Source organism: Lycorma delicatula, chromosome 5 (assembly GCF_047948215.1).
Source record: "Lycorma delicatula isolate Av1 chromosome 5, ASM4794821v1, whole genome shotgun sequence".
NCBI lineage: Eukaryota > Metazoa > Arthropoda > Insecta > Hemiptera > Fulgoridae > Lycorma > Lycorma delicatula.
Window position 1 is genome coordinate 55,163,555 of NC_134459.1, and position 25,600 is coordinate 55,189,154.

Consider the following 25,600-nt stretch of genomic DNA (forward strand, 5'->3'; position numbering starts at 1 on the left):
GTTTTTGAACTTTTTCCACTTAGATGAAGTCTACGTAAATTAAAACTTTAAAAGTTTAATGTTGTACCATCATCAACATCATTATCATCATAAAAAAGCGATGTAACTCTAATAGACTGCGTCATCATTTGTTGTTTAATAGTAAACTTTAAATGTGAAACAATTTATTTAAACAACTTGCTTACAACTCACAACTTGTTTTCTTAGTTTGTTCATTTCGTTCTATTAAATAGATTAAGATGTGAACAACAGTTAACTGTTAACGATTCCCTTTTGAGAGTTGTAGCTACTCTTCTACTGTATACCTCCCTTTTTCACTTTTATATCGCTCTTCGTTTACATCACAGCTCTATTTATTTAACTGTCCGTTAGATAATTAATTAAAAAAATGCTTTCTTGTTTATTTACTTTTTGTTTCAGAGTTACTTTATGGTGTTTGTTTTTAACACGAAAGTTCATAGGCCAATTTACGAATCTAAACATCTAACAAACAATTCTTGCTAATTCCTAAACAAATTCTCTGTAATCGTAGTTTGCCTAAAACATTTTACCCTTCAGACATTTTTATTACACAAGTTTGAATCTACAAATATATATATATAAAGAACATGTCCTGACTGTCTGATTCATCAACCAACACCCAACAAAAACTACTACTACTGAAGATAAATTGATGAAGATTTGTATAGATGTTCTTCTTAAAGTGTAAGTGTACACTAAGAATGTGCTTCTAGATTTTTTGAAATTCCGATTTTAAGGGTTAAAATGGATTTTGAATTTATTTTTAAAATCCAGCTACTCTTTATTTTTTTTTATTTCTGGGTAACAGATGAAGATATCAACTTGATTTTCGGTATGTGTGTAAACTTCATGTGAATATCTAAAAAATCAATTTAGCATTTTCAAAATACGACCTTGAAAGGGGTGAAGAACGGTAAAAAATTTTGAATGACTGCAAATTTTCCCCAATCTCGACTATACTAAACGAGATATTCACTAGATCAGTGCTTGCAAATTCTCTCCAGATAATTATCTAAAAACAATTTTTGGGTTTTTTTGAATTTAGATTTTTTAAGGGATGCGACGGATGAACGATGCACTTTTTTCCTTTTTTTGAGGGCGAAAAACGCTTTCGCGTTATCATCGCCAGGTCAAAATAATAACACTTCTTCTCAGATATATAATATTAGCAAAATAGGGTTGAAACTATGCTGAAAACTAACATAATAATAGGAATAAAATTGAAATAGTAAAAAACGCAATAATTAGGATAATACATGAAACGTGAATAACAAAATAATATTAAAATTTTGACTGGTATAATCCTATTAAGTATAATAATTCTTTTTAGAAGTAATAATAATCAGTCTAATATGTTCTTGTCATTTCCTAGGATACGCCGGACGTTCCTCAGCAATTTAAATTTGCGACGTAAGAGACCATAGCATATGTAATCCACAAGGATGTGGTGCATAGTCAAGCGGCAATCTCATCGGACGCACAGAGATGTGCTCTCCGCTGACATTCAGGTGTCCGTGAGTAGCTCTGATATGCCCAAATCACAATCGACACAGGACCACTTCCTCTCGGCAAATTATGCTGCATGAAGAGTCCTACCGTAACACCGTGTCCTTTATGTTTTGAAGTTATAGCATTCCAGTCACCTCACCACCTTTTTCGAAGTGTATGTTTAATGGAATTGATGAAATTCAATGAAATCAAATGAAATCCAAATCAAATGAGAAAGACTGCATGGATCTTTAGCAGCGGAATCCACACCTTACCTGTGATTCCCACATAACTTGGGATCCAATAGAAAAACACCCGTGTGTTATAACGATTTAATTCAGCGATTGTATTATGTGTTTCGGTGACAACAGGATGTCTGGAATATAGATCCTCTAAAGCTTGGAGAGCAGTATACGAATCGCTACAGATTCGTACTATACAGCCACTGCTACTATTGATGTACGTGCGACGCTACTGGTTGCACCTATCTCCGGTTACTTGACTAAAAACATAAAATAAAAATAAAAATGAAACGCAAGGAACCATAAAGCGCGGGTGAAACTGCGACGGGGATATTAGTATAATATATTAATAGATGTAATAGCTAATTAAATACGTATAAATTAAGTACGTATAAATATCTAAGTTTAAATTCGTTTTACGATTCCTTTCTTTTAGTGTGATGATATGTTATTGAAACTCAAATATAACAAATAATACGTTTATTCCTGATGACATTATTTTTTCACAAAACATGTTGTTCAGGCATCACTGCTGTTTGGCACCATGTGATAATAAATATTACTTTTTCTTTCTTATCAACATAATTTGTTTGTATTTTATTAAACACGTGTGTTTATTCATTAATTTTTAGTTCATAATAAGCAACCATACGATACGGCCTAGTCGCCAAGGTTGTTGGATTCAGTCTTATTATATTATCAAGATGTGTTAAATTTTGGCGGGCAGTATGTTGAGACACAGCTCCTGACGATTCACACACAGCTCCCGGTGGTTCACTCGGCTCCATCTACACTATATAAGCCGGATCAGCACTAGAATCTAGCAGTCTCGTCTCGTCTAATTCTAGTTTCGATCTATCGTTTGAAGACTCATTTTAGTCAAAATTGACACATCATACAGTAGACATGTACATGCATTAAATTATATATATTTTTACTTCCATGTACGAAGTAAAGGAAGAATTGTGATGGCGAAAAATTTCGGTTTCCAGACTTCAACAGAAATATTCATTTTTACCAACCCTGAATCCATTTAGAATAACTTCGGCGTGACTTCTGTACGTATGTATGTATGTTTCTATCTCACATAACTCAAAAACGATTAGCCGTACAATATTGAAATTTTGAATTTCGGACTGTTGTAACATCTAATTGTATATCTTGACACTTGACCAAAAGTGTCAAAAAAAAACCCAAAATCAAAAACATTTGTATTACTTTTTCCTAAATGCAGTAATAAGCCCTCATTGAAAGCTTTTCAACGATATATCAAAAGTGGTACTTATTTTCATTTTTTCCAGAGTTATAGCCAAATAAAATTTTAATTAATGAAATACTTTAATCTTACAAGGGGAAGGCAAATCGGTTCAAATCAGACTTCCTTCACCTCCTTTCTTTTTTTAAAATTAAATTAATTTTAATTAATGTTTTTTATTGATGTTTTAATAATTATTTACCTCTCATTGTTAAAACACTTTTAAGATGAATAATAATTCAATAATAACAAAAAAAAGTATGAAAAAAATCATAAATTTTTAATGAAATAAAGTTTTACGTACTTTTCATTTAAAAAAAAATGTGTAAATGTAATTTAATAGGCGTACAAGGACGTCATGTGTTTCCACATCATATTTTTCAACAATGTAATACAAATAAATTAAATCATGAACACATGTCATACATGTAGAATGAATTTTCAAGAAATATTTAACTAATTTAATTATGTATACATGATTCTTATAATTTTTGAATTACATTTAAAAAAAAGCGATCAATTCAAAAGGAGAAACCAAATCATCAACTGTTAAGTCCAGAATCCTGCACAATAGCAGATATTATTTTATAATCAGATTACAGGATGTTTTCCATCTGATAGTGTTTCAGGACACATAATTAAAAAATATATAAATTTTACTAATTTAATTTATTTTGGACGATTCGTTCAATAAGATTACATTTATTTTCAAAAGTTCAAAATAGACGCTTTAATTTTTTTTTCTGAAATTTTAAACGTTCGTACTTTTGCATAGACATAAATCTCTTTTAATATGTTTTATTCAGATACAATTAAATACTTCAATATGTGCAGTTATATTCTTAATGGAAGGTAAAATAACGTAATGTTAAATATCCTATCACGATTAAATACAAATTATAAGCTAACCTACTGTGTTTTAAAGACTTGAATTAGAGCCTTTCTTTCATATTCAAAATAGTCCGGTCATTTATATACTGGTATATTTTTTTAATAATAAAATAAAGCTTATTTATTAAAATAGAGAGAAATTGAATTTCTATTTCATATTTTTATTTTTACTTGAATTTTTCTACTTCAACTGGTCCCGTTATTGCATGTTTAGAGTAAATAAGTGTATATTTATATTTAAACTTACCTTATGAATAAGTTTCTTTCATGGGGTAGAATTCGTAAGAAAATTCTCTCATAGGATTTTATTCTACAAGTAGAGTACGAATGTAAAGTAAGGGTACTTCGATTCACAGAAAAAGCTACGCCTGTGCATGCAGCTGGGCACTAAATAACTCCTTTAATATTTTTTTTTTTTTACATAGGAAATCTTTATACTGCGTGGAAATGCTTGAACCGAGAAATTCTAACTTAAAAAAAATAAACATATTTACGGCTGATGTAATATTTATAAATGAACATTAAATTAAAAATTCGTTTATTACAAGTAATTTTTAATGAAAAATAATCGATTATGCGTTTTGTGTCTAAAGAGATTAAATGGCAATCATACCTTCAATTATTTAATTCTATGAAACTATTTAAATTAACTTTAGCTTTAGAAAAGCAACGAAAATAGATCGAATAAAATTATGGTAGAAAAAAAAATTAAAAACTCATATTTTTTTTAATTTTCCTAATGTGTACGTTGGAAATTTTTCAACTAGTAAACAATAAGAACAACACTCATGACCGAATGAGATGAGGATGTTATGATATATAAATCAGGTGTATTCTTGTACAGACTCGGACCAAAAATTCCTGAGACGTGTGGTTAATTGAACCCCAACCACCAAAGCGCCTGTTACAATGTTGGAAGTAATGAGCAATATGCTGAAAGGCGATTTTTTAGACTTCATGGAAACGATGAAGACTGGTTTTAATAAACAAACCAGGTAGGTCGGAAGCTGCAATTCCATATAGACCAATTTGTGTTACAAACAATTTTTGTAAATTATTAGAAAGGATGTTAGAGGCAAGGTTGCGAGCCTATATTGGAGAAAGGGGTGGTATTAGCCAGTAGCAATTTGGATTTCGATCAGCGAAATCAGCGACGGATGCTGTGAAGAAGGTGATGAAATCGGTTGTTAACGCGCCAAAGGGCATATGGCGCACGCGCCGAATTCCTGTAGTCATCTTTGTGGATGTATACAATGCTTTTAATTACCTGAGGTGGGAAGCAATATTTGAAGTGATGAAGAAGGTCAATATACCACATCTCAGACGAATGATACAGAAATACCTACAAGAAAGATTTCTGGTATACCAAATAGGCAGTAGTGAGTTTGAATTCTAAGTGTCAAGTGGAGTGCCTCAGGCTCAGTTTTGGGACCCATTTTATGGTCCCAAAATCCCATCGAATCTTACGTTCGATGGAATTTTGCTCTTAGAATACCCACAAGGAGTGCAAGCAATAGCTTTTGCTGATGACCACTGGTCATGTGACTGGTGGTCACTGCAAAGATGGAGGAAGACGTAGCGAGAGTAGCAAATGAGGCACTACATGTGGTGAATAGATGGATGAAAACTAGAGGACTTCGGCTCTCGTACGATAAGACGGTGGCGATCTCTTTGACGGGGAGATGAATTATAAGGTATATTCCGATTGTGACTGAGGAAGGCCCGGTCCACTTCGTCAGAAATACAATATATCTGGCAATGTGGCTAAACCACAGAACGTCCTTTACTTTTCATGTACAGGAGGTTCGTACTAAAGCAGAATAAGTGGTACAAAGTCAAAATAGAAAATTAAGAACAATTACTGGACTGCGGGCCTCAATTAGGAAATTGTACTCACATGTGGTGAAATCTATATTGTTATACGGTGTGACAGTATGGCACAGGGTTTGAGAAGTGACAGGAATAGGAGGTACTTAGAGGGAGTGCAACGACAAATAGCGTTACGAATAGCATTACCTATTCATCGGTGTCTACTGAAGTACTGTTTGTAATTACTGGGGTGTTACCTATACATCAGATCGCTCGAGCTCGCGTAAAAATTGATGAAGGGATGACTAAGGAAGACGCGCAACGTGAGTCAATAGAAGAGTGGCAGACAAGGTGGGTCACCTCACGAAAAGCCGAATGGACCCGGCGTTTAATACGTGAGATCGAGCCGTGGATTGGGAGGTGATTTGGTAAGTAGAATTATTGGCTCGCCCAATTCCTGACCGGCCACGACTCATTCCGAGCCTACCTATACCTTGTGTTCAGAAGACACAAGGTAGATAATCCGGAGTGCCAATATTGTGGTCGCAGGGACCCAGCAGAACATGTCTTTTTCCAATGCGTTAGATGGGAAAGAGAAAGAAAAGAAGATGTATGGTGATTACAGGTAAGACAGACGTAGGAAATGTCATTGGAGTAATGCTAGCAGACAGTGATAAATTCTCCGCGGTGTCCAGCTTTGTATACAGTGTGCTGTATAAGAAGGTGCATGATGCAAGGGGGTGAAAGACAGCCTTTCGTGGAGCTGTCGCTCGTCTGTATTTACACAGATGGGTGGTGGTGTTGAAGTGGGGGGACTCCGGTAACCCCTGAGCAAGCGTCGAGTAGAACCAGTATCCCAACTGAGGTGTCGAGTGATATACAAGTATGTAAGTATCAGTTTCAATGTGAGTACAGTTGCAGTTCTAGATCGTAATGCAGTAGTCAGAAGTGTATTCAATAGTCCAGGTGGGAAGGAGACAGCCCTCGGTGGTGGTCGTCTCTCCGTACTTGCGCGGGTGAGCGGCGGTGGTGAAGCTGTAGGACTTCTGGGCCTCCCTGCTTTGGCACCCCTCGGTGTTATGCTATACTTAATTGCAAACCCGGCTCAAGGTGGAGAGGAACGATGATGTAGGAGTTTTAGTCGGTAGGGTGCGGGCACACGTACGCTCTTAATAACATCTAGCCAAACCCGTGAGAGTCCGACACTCCCCCACTTGCGGGGGGTAGTAAATGGTATTTCTCCGCAACATCGATAATAATAATTAAAAAAAACACCAAAGTACACCGGTTATCCACTGTCTACTATTAAAATCCGTAAAACATGAAGTAACTTTTACTAGGATCTAAATCTCAGAAACTTCGACTTGGAGAATCACCTGTAAAACAACTGATTTGGGACGAGTTTAACCATTCGGTGGGTATATAAATATAAAAGTGGATAAGCAAATTAAAAGAATTTATGTATTACAACAAATAAATTACATCTCAAAGGCAATTACATCTCCTATGAGTTAACTACTAGACTAGCCTTATGGGCTACAAACTAATATGTTGTAGAAAGACTTACTTTAACGATTTTATTGAAGCTGTTATTATTCAAAATATCTGTTTGTAATTTATTACTTGATGGTATATAAATTCAACACCAGTGAACCAATTTTTATTCTATTTGTACCAAATTACTTGTCATTCAAAGAGCCATCGAATGAGGTCACAAGCTATATAGTCTCATTTTAAAAAAATAAGTTTTCATTCCTTGAAAATTTAGAAAACATTTAAGGGCGAAATTTTGTGTTGGTAATTTAAAAAAATAATTTTCACAGTTTTAATCCACAGATTACGATTATTTCAATTGGTTTAAGAAGTTATATCATGTAATTTTATAGTTATTTTTGTTGGACTGATATAAAAAAAAAAATACTACTACTCCAAATAGTTTTTCGAACCTACCGAACAAAGGGGCGGGAGAATTTTAATTTTCTTTTCAGCAAAATTCATTATTTTCTTCGGGTTGTTAAGTAATGTAATCAAATTTTACTATTGCCATTTAAGATTTTTCAGCTGGGACAGGTGTAGCGAGGAGAGTGAGTTCTACCTCTTTGAAAATAATTTAAAAACAGTTTCTCCCGAGAATGATATACATGGCTGCAAACAGAAATACTATGCGACTAATAGCTGTTAAATAATAAATATAATATTTTTTCAAATGATCACCCGGTACATATAAGATATATACGAGTATAGATTTTATTCGATCCAGAATAATTGCTCAAATATAATTATAAGCAGTAACAATTAACAGAATCCTTGGCAAAAAAAAAAAAAAAAATAGCCAATATTTTGTGAACTTTAATTTTTAGATTAAATAGAAAATAATTTTTTACTATTGTAGGAACGGAGTAAATTAAATTTTCCTGACACGCTTATAAAAAAATAAAAAAAATAATAGAAACATATTTCAACTCGCATGACGCGATACGCTATTATATCTTCAAAGAGTTTGTATTGAGACTAAATATCTTCATAGAAAGAAACCCACACGATAAAATTAATATTTTTAAAAAACTCGGACCAACGTTTACATTTCTCAGTATGTTTTTATTTAATTTATTTATTACACGATGTTGGTTTTTTCTAAGAAAATCCCGGATAAGCTGCTGTTATAGAAAAAAAAAACTACTATGAGAGCTTAAATGCAGAATTATAACACAAGAAATTCAATAATACCATTTTTATTCATATTTATTTATGATATGCTTCAGAAAAAGAAGTATATTTTCAATTTCCCTTTGCCCATTTCAAAAAGAAAATCAATATAACAAATTGAATGTAGTACCTGAATTGACGAATCAAAAATATTGAAATTTATACAAGAAATACATTGCTATAAAATTTACTTTTGCTTAAAATAACTGCATGAAAATCGAACCATCTCTTCAGCCTCGTGGGAACATACAAACGTTGAAACGTTTGAAAAGTATATATTTCAAACAAGCTTCTTTTTTTAACGGGGATAGTTACTTTTGTAAACTTTTACTTCCCGTTAAAATCATCATATTTTAATCTTAAATACGTAGTTATGAAAATAATTACAAAAAAAAAATTTCTTTAAGGACAGTATTATTGAACATTAATTTAGATTAAAGTTGTGATACAAAGAAAACTCGATACTTATTCCATGTTTTGAAAAACCAGTTTCCTGGATTTAGAATCTACAAAAAAAAATGTTATAATATTTTTATGATCAAATACTTTGCATAATTTACAAAAAATAATAACAATAAATAAATGAAATACAAAAAAAATGTTACAGACACATATAATTCAAATCAAACTTTTAAAAAATTAATATAGAAATATTTTCCGAAACTAAAAATTGAAAACTTCTGCTAGATAAAGAGATGATAACTCAGTTAAAAATCTTTTTTAACTCAGTTAATCTTATCTAAGCAAAAAAATGCATAAAGTTTTTTATTATTAAAATAATATTGTTAATGCAACAACATTTTAAAACTGCAAAAACTGTATTAAAACTATCACAAAATAAACAGAAAATATTTACATATTTAACGAATAAAAATTTACAAAGTAATGTAGTTGTTACGTTTTAAAATACAGAGTTTAAAATAAAAAAAATTAAAGAATAAAAACTGTCTCAATTAAAACGTCAGAATCAGAAAGTTAATTTATTATATAAAATATTTATAAATCTATAACACATAAGGACTCATCTGTCTAGATTAAAGCGATGGAAGCTCGTAACAATCGCATAATCCTAAAATGAAATAGAGCTATTTCGTTACACATAATAATTTATTATGATTCGTGACCATACTAATAACCCTACTAAAGGGAGAGAAAATTTAACGTGATTGTTTAATTGGCGTGTTATTAGTATGAGGTATGGGATACGAGAGGATATTTAGGGTGACCTCTGACCCCATATGAGTAACTGGTCTTCAGTTATTATGTTACAACATGGGTGAACACACACGCACTGGCTGTAAGTGATTAAGTGAGGTGAGCAGTTAGGTAATCAGTGATAGTCGACTCGTATGATTACCAATTTATTACAGGCAAACTTAAAATCTCCCTAAAATATACGTGTGTTTCTAATTAATTGTGTGTAAGCATAGATTTATATTTAACTGTATCATCAAATTTTTATTGCCAATTTTTTTTTAATATATTATGGTATTGTGACTTGTTAAAAATTTGTAAGAACAAATTCTAATTGACATATGTCAATTACATCGTATTTTAACCTTAAATTTATTGAAACAAAACATTAAATTTACTTACTTTGTAATATGCTATACGGTAATAACTTTTAAAACTGGAATTAATTTCATGAGAAAAGTTTATTATCACAAGAAAATAGAGTTTTATCAGATATTTATTTAAACAATATTAGCTCGTGTAATTTATGTTATGCATACACACTAAATACACCCTTATTAAAAAGGATAAATCTACTCAAAAAAATGATATGTCGCTCACTTGGGGAAACTAAGGTCATACTCATAAATAAAATTATGTTATGATCCACGCGGATGAATTGAACAACCTCTAATAATTTTGAAAGAAATGATGGCTAATATGTTAACGGTTTTTATCTTAAGGTCAAGTGGTACCATGAAAAATAATTTTTTTTTCGATTTTCTTTTTGTTTTTACCACCAATTGAAATAGCAGGGTTTTCTGGACGGATTGGGATATTATATTCGATTAGTCCAATTACTAAATTTCATTTTACGTAATTTAAAAAAAAATCCTGCACATGTTTTCTTTCCTTAGTAACATCCTATTCTTTACGAAAAGTGGCATCACTTTGAAATTTCTGCATAGATTACCACGTTTTTTTTTTTTTTTTAAATTATATGGTATATTTTGTTGTACGAGTTGGCAGCCTTGTCAAGCCGGCTTTTGAAGTATTATTCACGTAAATAAGCTGCGAGTTATGCATATCCATAAAAAATATGGGCACCCGGCTTAGAAAATTACGCAATGATAATAAAAATATTTTACTGTCAGATGGAAAAAAAATGTCTGGTAAAGGTAGACTGACAGACAAGGAAATAAATAAGTTAGAGTCTTACTATGGTAATGCCATGAGAAAAAAATGTTTCACCGCAGACCAAATGAAGCGAGCTGTTTGGGCCATTTATTTTCACTGGAATTCGACGGATGAAAAGCCAGCAAATAACGTCGGTCCCACTGGAGATACACCTTGGTGCAAGTATAATAAATGTAAAATTAATAATGAAAACTATGTTCATAAAAACCGTTAATCAAAGGCAATAGGTTAAGTAATTAAGCCAACATTCAAAAGTTTAGCCGATCCAGATTTATTACTGAAATGTTTGCTTGGACTCATACAAAATTCAAACGAGACCTTCAATCATATTGTGTGGTCACGCACACCCAAGACAGTAATTGCTGGCTTGATAGCATTGTCATGTGGAGTATATGATGCTGTTATAAGTTTTAATGATGGGAATGCTGGGCGTATTAAAATTATAGAAGGATTTGGATTAAATCCGGAATAAACACTGTAAGGCCTTTGTTTTTATATCCCTACTTCCTCGGGACCGGACATCCAATTATGTATACTCGGCCCGGGGCGTGTCCTTTAACTCAAAGGGGCCTCCCCACCCACCGGCTAAAAATCCGGCCCGACAGGTCCCCCTCCCCCCCCTGTTGGATCGTCTGTTGCCTGCCTCAAATCCCCAGCGGGCGGTAACTAGGCCGACTATGTTGTTCCCAGCCCGCACGCCAGAGACCGGGTCTCGGCCATTAGCATTGCGTGCTTCTAACCACGGGAAGGGGAAAACCAGGCCCAGCTATGCCGTTCCCAGCATCCCCCCCAGCCGGTTCTCGGAATTAACTTTTTCCCCACCTATTGGCCTCTGGAATCCCCACCCGATCATTGTAGGCCGCACACCTAAGCATGCGACCACTCACGGATGTGGCTAGGGTAAGGGCCTGTAATGGATTTGATGACCGACGTTTGAAAGACGCTTACAAAGAAGCACAAGATTTGTACAAGAAAAGAGTGAAAATAAAAGCTGCTGATAAAGAGGAATATCCTGATGAGCTTTCTATGGGGCAGGAATATTCTAGTATTGTGGTAAGTGAAAAAGTATCATGTTATAATATTATCCGCGTTTTTCCAAAAATTTAGAGATTCCCTATTTATCTTTCTTTTTTCTAACAAAACGATTGAAGTTAGATGAATAAAATCTTTACAGTAGTTTTATAGGGTGTAGATATACCTACTGAGTTGTTTTTTAGCAAGAAATTCCACTTATAAAATAAATTATAAATATTTTTCGGCAAAATATGGCAATTGAAAACAACGTTAGAAAAAACATTTTTTTGAAAATAGTTTCCAAGAAATTTGTTTCAAAAAACTCTTACCTTTATAAAGGACAAAGGTTTATGCAAAAGCTCATTTTTGTAGTCCTTCTGGGAGCTGAGGAAAAGGAACATTAAATTTGAGAAATTAACATTGCCAAGTTACATGTTCCATGACCATAAGTTAAAATGTCGACCTAAAAATGTATTTTATCTTATTTCTTAATATAAAATTATAATTTTTAATCTATTGGACAAATTTTGTTTCTATTATTTTACGTTTAACATAAAACTGAAACAACTATAAAGGTTACCTCCATTTGGTTCACTTGGTTCAATTTTTTTCTGATGAGAACCAGAACTTCTATAAGCGCGGAATTATTAAGTTGGCAGAAATACGGCAAAATATTATCGGAGAAAATGAAAAATATATAATTGATTTAAGTTCATTCTTTGAATAAAAATAATTAATTTTTATTTCACAGTAAAAAACCCAAACTACTTTCTTTCCAACCCAACGTACTATCTATATATCTGGAATTAACGACAATATTAATAAAGAAGATTTAACAAATCCTATTTAATTCTGTTACTTATATTAATCTTGATTGAAGTCATAGTATTAAAATCTAAACTAAAATACAACTATTTGTTTTTATTAATAAAAGTGCAATATAGTAAAAGCTAACAGCTACATACCGGATTTTTTCCTACGTTTGAATATAACTTAAAACTTAGTCCTTTCCCCTCCCATGATGATAATAATGAAGATTATTTTCTGTTGCAAAGTCTTATTTAATGAAAAACGTTTCTAGATTAATCTGTTTAACCACTGAGCTTATACCTGGAGAGGACTATGGCTAACATCTACCGTAAAATTACACCTGGTGATGCCTAATATCTAATCTTTTTTCATTATCCTAAATAAACTTAGGTATTTTTTCTTAGCAGATTTCCTTATATCAACCATTTACGAAGTGATAGTCCTTCTGTCTACAAGCAGTTAATTTTACAAATTAAAAAATTATGTTTGTTTTTGTAAACTGATTAAGAAAAAGTGAATACTAAAGTAAAAGAACCACTATTATGTCACGGGATAAATTGATTTTTGGATGGTTCAGAAGCCAGAAATTTAAACTCGCCAATAAGAAAAAATTGAATATTTATATTTTTATTAAAATTATTTTATATCAGTGAAATGTAACATTTTATAAATATTATTCAACGTCTTTAAAGAAGTCCTTTCTTCAAAGTTTTATATTTTTTTAAAACCGTTTTGTAAGAATTTTTTTCTCCAACCCACCCCTAAATTTAAAGACTCAGTTCAATTTAAGATCCCCCTTTTAATTACACATAAATCTCTGTCTTAATCTCATGAGCTAAAAATATTTGGGAATTCTTCATTAATTGGGAATTGCTTATTTTTAAAAAGTGAATTAAACAAATGCATAGTTTATAATTTACATTAGAGGTATTTTAGTGTGAGAATTTTATACATAGCATCTTTCTATGGTTAAACTAAGTCTTAGTGTGCAAATTACGTGATAACTGTTTCTTCTAAAAACTGTACAATCAGTACTGAACATAACTTACTTTGAAATCAATCCACAATTAGAATAAAATTTATAATAATAATATGATTTTTAAAAGTTATGCATGAAAAAGCACTAATGTTTTTTTAATTCAAGATTTATAAATTACATTTAATGATGATCATCAATCATATGCATCATATGATGAACATTAGAGATAAGAGAAGAGTATTATTTATGATTTGATTCTTCTTAAAACAAGTCAATACAAGATTAAATTAAAACACAATACCTAAAGAATTTTCAGCAGAACCCTCATAATCAGGATCACTCTCATTGTTCTCATTTTTGTCAAAAACAGTGTTTATTTCTTCATCAGTTAAAGCAATTTCCCATGGAAAACCTGAAATAAAACAAAACTTTTGACTATAAAAACAACTATTCACAACAAATTCACATAAAACACCTATTATAATCACAATGACTTGGATGAGAAATTACCATTGAAAAATCTCAAATTTTCTTCTGAGCCAATGTAAGGAATACTCTCTTATAGCTAAAACTGAAGACAGTCTCTTGTTTGACTGTTCCTTTGAAAAATAAACTTAATAGTAGGAAACTCTGTGATTGAGCTGCAATGGTAAGGTGAAGGCATTGCTGATCTTGCTCTCAAAATCTTACTAGACTTGAGGCTTATACTCAATTAAATTAAAGTTAGGGGGAAACCTTCCTCTAATGGACATTTGTGGAAGGAATTTACAATCAGTTAAGGTTTGCAGTTGGAAATTAAATAATTAACTGGTGGTCCGTGTACCAAAATTCCATTGTTGTGTTGAGATTATTTGTGTGGTATAAAATTGAGGCCTCTTTTCTATTTTCTTTAAAGACTCAAAATGAATAAAGTTTGTTACAGCTTTTTGTATGAATTTTTGATTATTATTAAGTAGTCTCCTTTGGTAGAATAAGGCACAGATCAATTTCACAGAAACAATTAATAGTTGTGATGGCTATTAGCTAGTTAAAAAGAGTAAAGGTGTCTGAAGAAGCCTAAAACAAAGCGTAAAACCGTGTAAAAAATCATCAATGGAAATATTTTCCAAGTTATTTGCATTAGTGGCATTCTGACCGAGGTATATGAATCCAATCTATCAGTGACTGATAGTGAAAAAGATGATCTCCTAACAGTGCTAAGAAAGGAGGGAATGGTGTCGTGACCAGAATCACCACAAGGTGTGGTGATTCTCCTAGGGGGTACAGATGTTCCTTTGTAAGAGTATATATTACTCAACAAAGTTTAGAAATTTCAGTTTATGTGTAAAATAGGAATGGATTACTGGATCAGTGATGAGGCAAGAGGAATATCCAAACAAATATATATTTGCAGGCCTATGAGCAAACTATATGTTGAACATTGTAAACAATGACTGAAAAAACATGCATGTTATCAGGAAAACAATTGTTGATCAACTGTCTATACATATCAGAAGAAGAAATTGCTAAAACTTATTTCATTTGGTGATCTAAAAAGTGAATATGTATCATAATGAGAAAAAATTTGTCTACAGCTGCTAAACAAGAAACAAAAACACAATGTTGTCTATCGGAATTTTTCAATAAGTGAAGGACAGTAGAAATTTTTATTAAAATGTTTTAGTAAGGGATAAATCATGGGTTTACATTTACGACATATAAACTAGACCACAATTGTTGCAGAAATGGTAAAATCATCATTTCAACAAAAAAGTAGCATAAAAATGACACTCCAAAATTGAGGTCGTGTTACCTTCATATTCCTATTTCATCCATTCAAGAGACTAAACAGTCTTATCTAACAATAATGTGAAGTTTGTGAGGAAGAAAAGGGCAGAGGAATAAGACAACAATTTATAAATGCTTTACTAAGCTTTACCTACCATTCATGTGCTCTTTGTTAACAGGATTTTAGTAAAGTATATTTTGCTAACTGTTATACCTCAGCTTTTTTAATCTTCAAAATTGACTTTGGTAGACTCTTTTAAAGTAAAATAAACCTTAGCTGCAATTTTAAAAACAATACAACAGATTAAAAAAACTCATTACAGGGCCTCTACTTTATCACACAAAGAGGTTCCTGGAATCTTACCAACAGAATAAAAAAAATGCTGGTAGAAGTTCATTAACAGTACAGGAAAGAATGAAAATGCTTTGAGGAAGATAAGGCAGAATAACACATTAATTAACAAATAAATCTTTTTTAAAATAGCGTTTGATTTTTATAGGGACAACCCACTTAAGAGTAAAAACAAAAAATAAAAAATAAAAGAGACTGGAGTATGTGAAAAAAGGTAGCTGATAAAGTTTTATGTGTTAAGATTAAAAAATGAGTACAGAACAAAGAGGAGAGTAGCATAAAACCAGGTTAAATGACGTTTAAAAAAAAGATTTAAAAAAAGATGTTTAAATTTGCTTACAAAAACACTTGAATAGATAATGAAACAAAAACATAAAAATATTAAAATATAGTAACTTGTTCTGAAAGTTAAATCAAGATACCTTTACAAACTAAAGTTAAAGATGTAGTGGAAGCATGAAACAACGGCTTGTAGTGCACAAAAATAAAACAACCATTTCCTAAGGGCAAACTTAATAAGAGCATTGAAGCATACAGGAAAGCTTACCAATAGTGTATGCAAACATCAAACAAGTTTGTTTTTTTGTAATTGATGCACTGTTCAATGAGGTGCACTTCATGTGCTAAGCCTTGGGTATAAGTGAACATGAAAGTAAATTTTATGGCGAGATAAATGTGGCTGCAGCAGGCATACAGTCCTATAATTAGCAATTTATGTTCAACATATTAGAATGATATTTACTGTATGTACCCTGCGTGTGTGTGTGTGTGTCATGTTTATACACAATGACTCACACATTTGTGTGTATATATATATATATATATATATAAGATTAATATATATATGTATATATACATAAAAACTTTATAAGTTAAAATTTTAACAAATCTAATATCCAACAAGTCATGATTTCACTTCACATTTTGCAGAATCGCCACAAGAATTAAATTAATTTCCAGTACGATTCAACGTTTCAAATTCTGATTATTTGAGTTTACAAAACTTCCTTACAAAGAAAATGAGTGCTGAAAAGTCAGGTGACCTGACCAGCCACATCATTTTCCCATAACAGGATTCGACATGATACAGGAGAATTCCACAAATTAAGTTTTGAACTGTTATATGGTGTGGCTTGTAGCTCTATCTTATTATTTCAGGGGGTTGTTTTTGTCCATTGTTTTTTTTGTTTAGTGTCAATGTTACTGTGTTGCTTTTGTTTCATGTTGTGTGCTGAACTCACTTTTACCTTCTACGGGTGGTAGTTCAATTCCTTTATTAGTTAGGTCCTTTGAGTCTTACTGAAGACTCAGTGAGATGTGTTTTGTTTTGAGTTCATTAAATAGTAGTACACTTGCGGCATTTGCATCAGTGGCATCTGGGCCGAGGCAAATTGGAATATGTCAAAAGCTAAGGTTTTGAAGTTGACCTCTGGTAAAGCCCATGAGGGCTCGCAATGGAGGGGGTGGCAGAGTGTGTTTTCCCGTATGCGGGTCAGGAGCTCTATCTTATTAAACAACATTTATAATGGATGAGAAGCAAGTTCAAGAACTGAAATATCTAAAAAGTGAATGTAAAATGCTCTAATGTTAAGTGACAGCCCTTTGTCTACCCTTTTAAAAACAGAAAACTCAAATATTTTGCAGGAAAGATCATCATAAAGTACCTTTTTGAATTCTGAAGTTGTCTCATATGAAGTCCCACTGTTTTTTTGAGGACTGAAAATTGTGTTTATTAACAAAACCTGATACATGAAAAATAGTTTCACCCATCAATGAGTTGTTTCCTACGTCCTGATTAACCAACCAACCAATTCTTGGTTCAGCCAATCATTAGCAGCTTGGCTTAACCAATAGGCACTTAAGCCTTAAGTTAATTGTGCAGCCACTGCTCAAGTAAAGGAATCTCTGAGTTGGTCCGTAGGTAGGGCAGCTATCTATTACTAATTAAAGTTTAGAAAAGTTAGTTTATATAAAAAGTAAGGATGGATTACTGGATCAGGAGGGAGGCAAGAAGAATGTTAACACAAATACACAGTTTAACAACCACAACACATGCCGTGAGTGCACTGTAGGGTGAACAAATTTGTTTCTCTTTATTATATGCCTTAATGATATCTTTATTCATATATTTATTTTTTATATCGATTTTTTTAAATATTTTTATTTGCTTAAATTTATTTTTTGCTTTTTTATTTATTATTTTTACACTTTCATACTTTTATTTATTTATTAATTTTTCAAAATACGTTCACTTTTGAAAACAGAACAAAAGAGTATTAATTTTGTACATTCTATTTATTTAAATAGTTAAAAGAATAAGTTAGCGTACCTCCATAATATTCTTGTGTAATAAAAATCAACATTGACAGGCTTTATGGACACTACTATATTATTAAATAGTAAGACTGTCGCACATTTTTTCATAAAAATTGTCTTCAAAGTACATAAAAATTGTGATAATCATATTATAATTCAGAACAATAGAAAAAAAAACACTAATTAAATACAAGGACAGTCTTCTAAAAGACAATCGCAAACATCACATGCACCGTTTTATTGCATCTGTCCATACCTGTTATCAAAAGTATTTTTGTAATATGCCAATTCCGAAATACTTTCCCATTGTTGACTTACAAAACACATGAGCCGTCCGAGCGCGCCGTTACCAACATTGAAGACCATAATATCTGTGCTGAATATACAAACATTAGAGTGGCCGATATCTTTTGGCATTAAATAAATCAGACAAATAGAAAGATGAAATTTCTCGTAATTGGATATGTTCACTTATGAAGAAATCGCAAATTTTTGCTGTATAACATACCACGGATATGCTGAACTTTATAAAATCACTCATGTGGACACTACATGACTTTCTTGTACGCCTATTAAATTACATATACACAATTTTTTAAAATTAAAAGTACATAAAGTTTTATTTCATTAATAACTTCTGATATTATTGTTATTATTGTAAAACTTGTTTTACAATCAGAGGTTAATAATTATTAATAAACCAATATATATAAATTTAAAAAAATGAGTTGAAGTCGGATTCAAACCGATGTGCTTTCCCCTCCCTTATAAGAGCCAAATATTTCAAAATTAAAATTTTATTTGACTTTAACTATGGAACCAATGAAAATAGGTACCACTTATGACATATCCTTGAAAAGCTCTCAATGAGGACGTATTACTGCAATTAAGAAAAAGTCTAAAACAAATTTTTTTGGATTTTGGGCTTTTTTGGACACTTTGCAATAAAAAGGGATTGCAATAAAAAGGTGAGGAGCACAACTAGAGTCCTAAATCTAAAATTTCAACATCCTATCGTTTGGTCAAAACGGATATTTTCGTTGAGATCTGAAAACCGAAATTTTTCGCGATCACAATACTTCTTTTACTTTGCACAAGGAAGTAGAAAGACTTTTAAAGTTATCGTACCTTCTTCAGTTTAAATACTAACAGATACTCCAGTAGAGAACGCGCTAACAATTATTTCGTAAACCTTTTGAAGAAAACGTTCCATTAATTTTTTTAAGTGAATCGTTTCAAGATATATCAATTTCGTTACATCCTGGAATTGATAAAATCGCATTAAATAAAACTGAAATTTAGAATTCAAGATAAAATATTATTGTTAAAATAACAAAAATTTTGCAAATATAAAAATGTGGAAATTCAAGGAGCTCAACAACACAAGGGTAAAGAAAATTGAGATTTTCCCTGATAAAAAAGTAAAAGAAAATTGCAACAATAACGTATATCCAAATTCTACTATATAAAATATTTAGTTCTTTCTATAGTAGAAACACCAACACAACTGAAATAAATATTACTCGTCAAATATTACAAAGCTCAGTTGATGACAAGGTTGAGGATTACTGGAGCGGTGACTAACTTCTTTTTACTTACGACTTTTTGTTGCAGTAAATTATAAACCCTACTATAATATTTTAGCGGTGCCAATACAACTTCAGACACTACAGGTAGAACTATTGCGGACTTGTTTGTTTACGATTTCTAAAATTTTACGATTAATAACACCTTATTTTATATTTATTAACAGAATGTATGAGAAGACTTTAGATCTCAATTAATGTAATGATATTACTTATTATTAAACACTCATTTAAATTTTGAATTCTGAATATGGGTATGTATCAAAGAAAAAAAATATTTCTAGCAGAGAATCCATCAAAAACGAAAGAAATAAAAAAACAGTTTATTTAAGCCATAATTAAATGAAAAAGAGATACAATAAAAGATCTTTTTACATCAGATGAATTTTTAAATTTAATCATTTCAAGCAATGTTTAACTTAAATATTTAGTCGACAATTTTAAAATCTTTGTTTTCTTTTTACAGGGATGGATTTAATTTTTAAATTTTCATTTCCTTTTATTCCCCTGCAGTAAATGTATGCTTTTAATTTTAAGAAAAGCGCTTATATTTTACCTAGTATGTATTGCATTTGGCACAATACAACGCGGATGATTAAATTTATAAAAACGTATACTGTATATTAACTAAATTTCATTCAGGCAATTTCTTGAGAATTTTATATTTTTAAATCGATATCTTTTGGAAGAAATTATGATAAAACCGTTTGTTAACCACTGAACACAATTTCAAAATTATCTTCCTGTTAATCAGAAAATTAAAAATGTCCATTTTAAAATGTAATTTTATCATACATAAGTATGATAAAATTACATTTTATAAAATAATAAAACTGTGATGTGAACAACAGACGTACGTATATTAAACTGCATATACATGAGAAACATTTTTTCACATGCAACCATTGTCGTATTGAGTAAATTTGAAGTTTTTCTTAACTTTAGCTTAGAAATTTTTTTTATCTCCACCTTAGCACCGGTAAAATCTTTTTTTCAACTTTGTTTTTCTGATTTAATTATTTTGATTTATTATTAATTATTAACCTCTGACTGTAAAAAAAAGTTTTACAATAAATAATAATTCAATAATAACAATAAAACAATCAGAAGTTATTAGTGAAATAAAATTTTATGTACTTTTCATTTAAAAAAAAGAAAAGAAAATGAAGTCGGATTTGAACCATGTACCTTTCCCTTGTAAGAGAAAAATATTTTATTGATGAAGGTTTATTAAATAAAAACTAACTGAGTGAGTGAATTGAAATATAATCTAAAAATCTGTATATCTCATGCACTTTATTTTTCGGTATACAAAGAGAATTGTATCCTTAGTTCGCGTTCTTATAGCTGTTATACGTGCTAGTTTTTCGAAGCAGTAATCTGTTACTAATTAAAATGTAACTAAATAGAGACCAGGAAATTAAAACTGATTAACAATAGTCGTTAAAAATAAACTCTTTAATTAACCGGTATGGTAAATCACGGGTCTGTTAAATTCGAAAAAAGGAAAAGGATTTAACCTCTACGTCATTCCAAATAAATAAAAAAAATTAATACGTTCTCTAACCTGTTTTGGTCTATATGCTATCTATATATTCACAAGGAAAGACATTGACTTAGAGAAAAAGTTCACTTTTTCTAATGTAAACATTAATTTCCTTCAAAATACATCAAAGATCCTATTGAAAAACAAGAAAATACAACTGGTTGAGAGTTAAGAGACAGACCAACGAAAACGTTTTTAAATAAATCACACATTTTTTTTTTTAGAAGGAAAGTAAACTTTAAACATTTAGGTAGATTTCATAAGTCTTGGTGTTTCATCCGGAGGTCCCGGGATCGAATCCCGGTCAGGCATGGCATTTTTCACACGCTACAAAAACTGTCATCCATCTCATCCACTGAAGCAATACCTGAACGGTGGTCCCGGAGGTTAAAAAAAAAGGTAATTTCATAAAACCCACCGGGTTGGTCGAGTGGTGAACGCTTCTTCGCAAATCAGCTGATCTGAAAGTCGAAAGTTCCAGAGTACAAGTCCTAGTAAAGTCAGTTATTTTTATTCGGATTTAAATACTAGATCGTGAATACCGGTTTTCTTTGGTGGTTGGGTTTCAATTAACCACACATCTCAGGAATAGTCGAACTGAGACTGTACAAGACTACACTTCATTCACACATATTATCCTCATTCATCCTCTGAAGTAATACCTGAACGGTAATTCCCGCAGGCTAAACAGGAAAAAAGAAGGTAGATTTCATAAGAAAACTACCTATTGTAATGCGTATTATGATTTAATTTCTTGAAAATTTCGACGTGTTTTCATGTTTCACATCCCCCAGACCCAAAAACTATCGCCAGCTCAAAAGTTTATATATATTTCACTTTATTATGGACACGATATCTGCCGTAATTATGCGCCTGTCACTTTCAAATTGTTCCCTAAAAATGACTCAACCCAAAATCTAGGTCGCGTTTGTTGACGGTCAAAATTGGATCATGGGGTGTAAATGGGAAGGCTTTATCGAAAAAAACAAAATATCACTATACGTTTCTTATTAAGTAAAATATCGAATTCCTTTGAAATTCCTACTATTTATTGGCTAAAGGCCTAAAACTTACCTAGATAAATTTTTTTGTTATCATTAAGAATTGGCCCAGGGGGTGGAAAAAAATTGGGTTTTGAAGAAAAAAAAATATACCTTCCTTAATAAGCACAGTATTGAATGATTTAAAGTGCTCGTTAGTCTTCTAAACATTCACTAAAACTTTTTTCTGAAACAATTTTTTCTACTGCAAGGATGACCAAAACCAAAAACAAAATATCGCTATAACTTTCTTTCGTATTACGTATCGAATTCGATTATAGTTTATAGGCACAGTATCGAATCGGTTTAAAGTGGTCTTTAGTCCTCTAAACATTACCTAAAATAATTTTTGATATGACCAACCTTACGGCAAGGGATGACCAAAATGTTGCTGGAATTGTAAGATGGGGCTTGTCGCATGCTAAATATGTGAAAATTTTTTTCACATGCAACCATTGTCGTATTGCATAAATTTGAAGTTTTTCTTAACTTTAAGATGGAAATTTTTTTATCCCCTACTTTGCATCGGTGAAATCAACCTCCGCCTTCCGGCGTGCCGAAACGGAGTTTTTAATAAAGTAAAACTAATTAATTTGAATAAATTAATAAATCAAGTTAATATGGTCTAACATTCAGTATTTAATATTTAAATCTATTTTAAAGTACAAATTTTAATAGACTAAATTAATATTTTCAAGATTTACTCTCTTTAAATTCAAAGTTTAACAGTCATAATTATAAACCAATATCTATATTATTACATATACGTTGTAATGTTCATATAATATATAGCGCATCCAACAATCCCCAGAATAGGGAAATAATCTAAAATGGTAAAGGAAGAAAATTTAATTTTTATAAATATTTACTGTACAAAAAACCTTATTTTAACATAGATTTACAATTTATCCATGGAGGAGTGATAAACTCCTAAATTTAGAAAGCGTAGCTAAAACATGTTTAACATAAATCTCCTATTGAATAAAATTTCATTTAATTGTCTCGTTAATAAAGAAAAAAAATGAAAATTAGGAGTTGCTGCCTTGCATCTAAAAGATTTGGACAGGTCAAAATATCCAACAACTCTAACGTAACCTACATAACATTTTCTTAATTTAAAATTTTCTACAACCATTCTGTTTCTTTCATTTACTTGTTTTCAGGTGATGATTTATCATTAGATAGACCACTTTATTATTGGAAATAAATCTGAATTATCTTAGACAATATCTGTGTGAAAATGTATGTTCACTTAATACTTATGTATTATTACACATTTTTAAAATTACATAAAGATTTATTTCACTAATAACTTCTAATTTTTTCATTTTTTTTTTTTGTCATTATTGAATGAATTATTATTTATTGTAATTTTCTTTTTACAATCAGAGGTTAATAATTATTAATAAATCAAAATATTTAGGTTAAAAAAAAAAAAAACTTTAAAAAAAATGGAGGTGAAATCTGGTTTGAACCGATGTAAGATACAAATATTCCATTAATTAAAATTTTATTTGGCTATATCTCCGGAACCAATGAAAATAAGTACCACTTATGATATATCGTTACAAAGATCTCAATGAGGACTTATTATTGCAGTTAAGAAAAACTCCAAAATCCAAATGTGTTGAATTTTGGGCTTTTTTAGACACTTTTGGTCAAGTCGATTGCCATCAAAAAGGGAGGTGCACAATTAGATGTTACGACAGTCCTAAATCCAAAATTTCAACATTCTACCCCTAATCGTTTTAGAGTTATACAGAATACACACGCACACACGTACGTACAGACGAAATGCCGGAATCGTATAAATGGTTTCAGGGATGGTCAAATGTAAATTTCCGTTGAAATCTGAATACCGAAATTTTTCGCGATCAGGAATACTTTCTTTACTTCGTACAAGAATCTAAAAATCGAGGTTTCTAAATAACAGTTAATTATTTTAATTGGTCCCAAATTATTTTTATTGGTAACTGGTCCTTGGTTATCGAATTCACTGCTGTAACAATTCGATTTCGCAGATCTTGAAGCGTAGTAAGTTTAATTGGAAAACCCACCGGGTTGGTCTAGTGGTTAACTCGTCATCACAAATCAGCTGATTTCGAAGTCGGAGAGTTCTAAGGTTCAAATCCTACAAAAGGAAAGAATAACTTTTTTACGGATTTGAATACTAGATAGTGGATACCAGTGTTCTTTGGTGGTTGGGGTTCAATTAACTACACATCTCAGAAATGGCCGATCTAAGACTGTACAAAATTACACTTCATTTACATTGATACATATCATCCTCATTCATCATCTGAAGAACTACCCTTCCGGTAGTTCCGGAGGCTAAACAGACAAAAAAGATAATAACCCTGAAGTAAAAGGTTACATATATATATTTGTTGTTTATACTCTAATGTCGACATATTACAAAAGAGAATTATAAACGAGTGTTCCAGTCTAAAGTAATAAATCATATTATTACATTTACTATTTAAAAATGTTAAGAGATAAAACTTTTCATTTAACAGAACGTAATAATATTAAAAATGCTTATCTTTTAAAATACAAAATTTATTTTAAAAAATACGAATAATACACTTGTAATAAATTATCATATGAAAAGAAGTTTTAATTTTATATTATATTATATTATAATACAATATGAATAGGATAGCGCAGTTTACACATTAATATTAACGCATCACTTTATATTTAAATGACTTGAAAATAACGACGTGATATTTAATAATTTGAGGTCCGATATTTACTCTAATATAAATGAGCTCATGCTTTTAAAACGAATTTTATTCAAAATCCGTAAAAGATCTTTAATAATTAAAAATAGACTATTGTTTTTATTTTTATGTAAAATATCTATTTTTCAAACGGAATGAATTATCCAATTTTAACGGCTTGTAAATGGGAAAATCCCCCAAATTGCAAACGAGTTTATTTCATTATATTTTTGGATAACCTAATGCTTTAGGTAAACCTATTGTAATGGGTAATGATTCGACTTCCGGAAAATTTCAACAAATCTTCGCGTTTCACATCCCCGAGACCCCAAAACTACAGTCAGCTCAAAAGTTATACATTGTCACCGAATGGTTTCGACGGCACGTAATTCATAGCGGTGACCCTGAAAAAGGCCGTTTTTTGCGTTAGCTCTGAGAAGAGCTGTTGGATCCGGAAGCTGGTCTCCGGTGAAGTCGGGGAGTTGCGGCTCGTCCATTGAAGTCCGACCGGGCTTTCTCTCAGCGGCAGTTGGCTCCCCTCTACAGCGTGACAGTGGTGGCTCCCAGAGCCCCGCAATGTCAGGTCGATGATGGTCGTCTTTCGCCGGCGCGGCCGAGACTGTTCTCCCCGAGCGATCCCACGCTGGGCCGGCTCCTGCTGCTGAGTCCGCCGGTCAGGGCGATT

At 31.5% G+C, this 25,600-nt stretch overlaps 1 long non-coding RNA gene across 1 annotated transcript in view; it reads right to left on the bottom strand.

The window, feature by feature from the left end:
- LOC142324579 (uncharacterized) overlaps positions 1 to 25,600 on the bottom strand; it is a 226,634-nt gene that overhangs the window by 143,740 nt on the left and 57,294 nt on the right. The window contains exon 3 of the long non-coding RNA XR_012756333.1: positions 13,887 to 13,997. This is a non-coding gene — a long non-coding RNA (uncharacterized LOC142324579). The remainder of the gene's footprint in view (positions 1 to 13,886; positions 13,998 to 25,600) is intronic.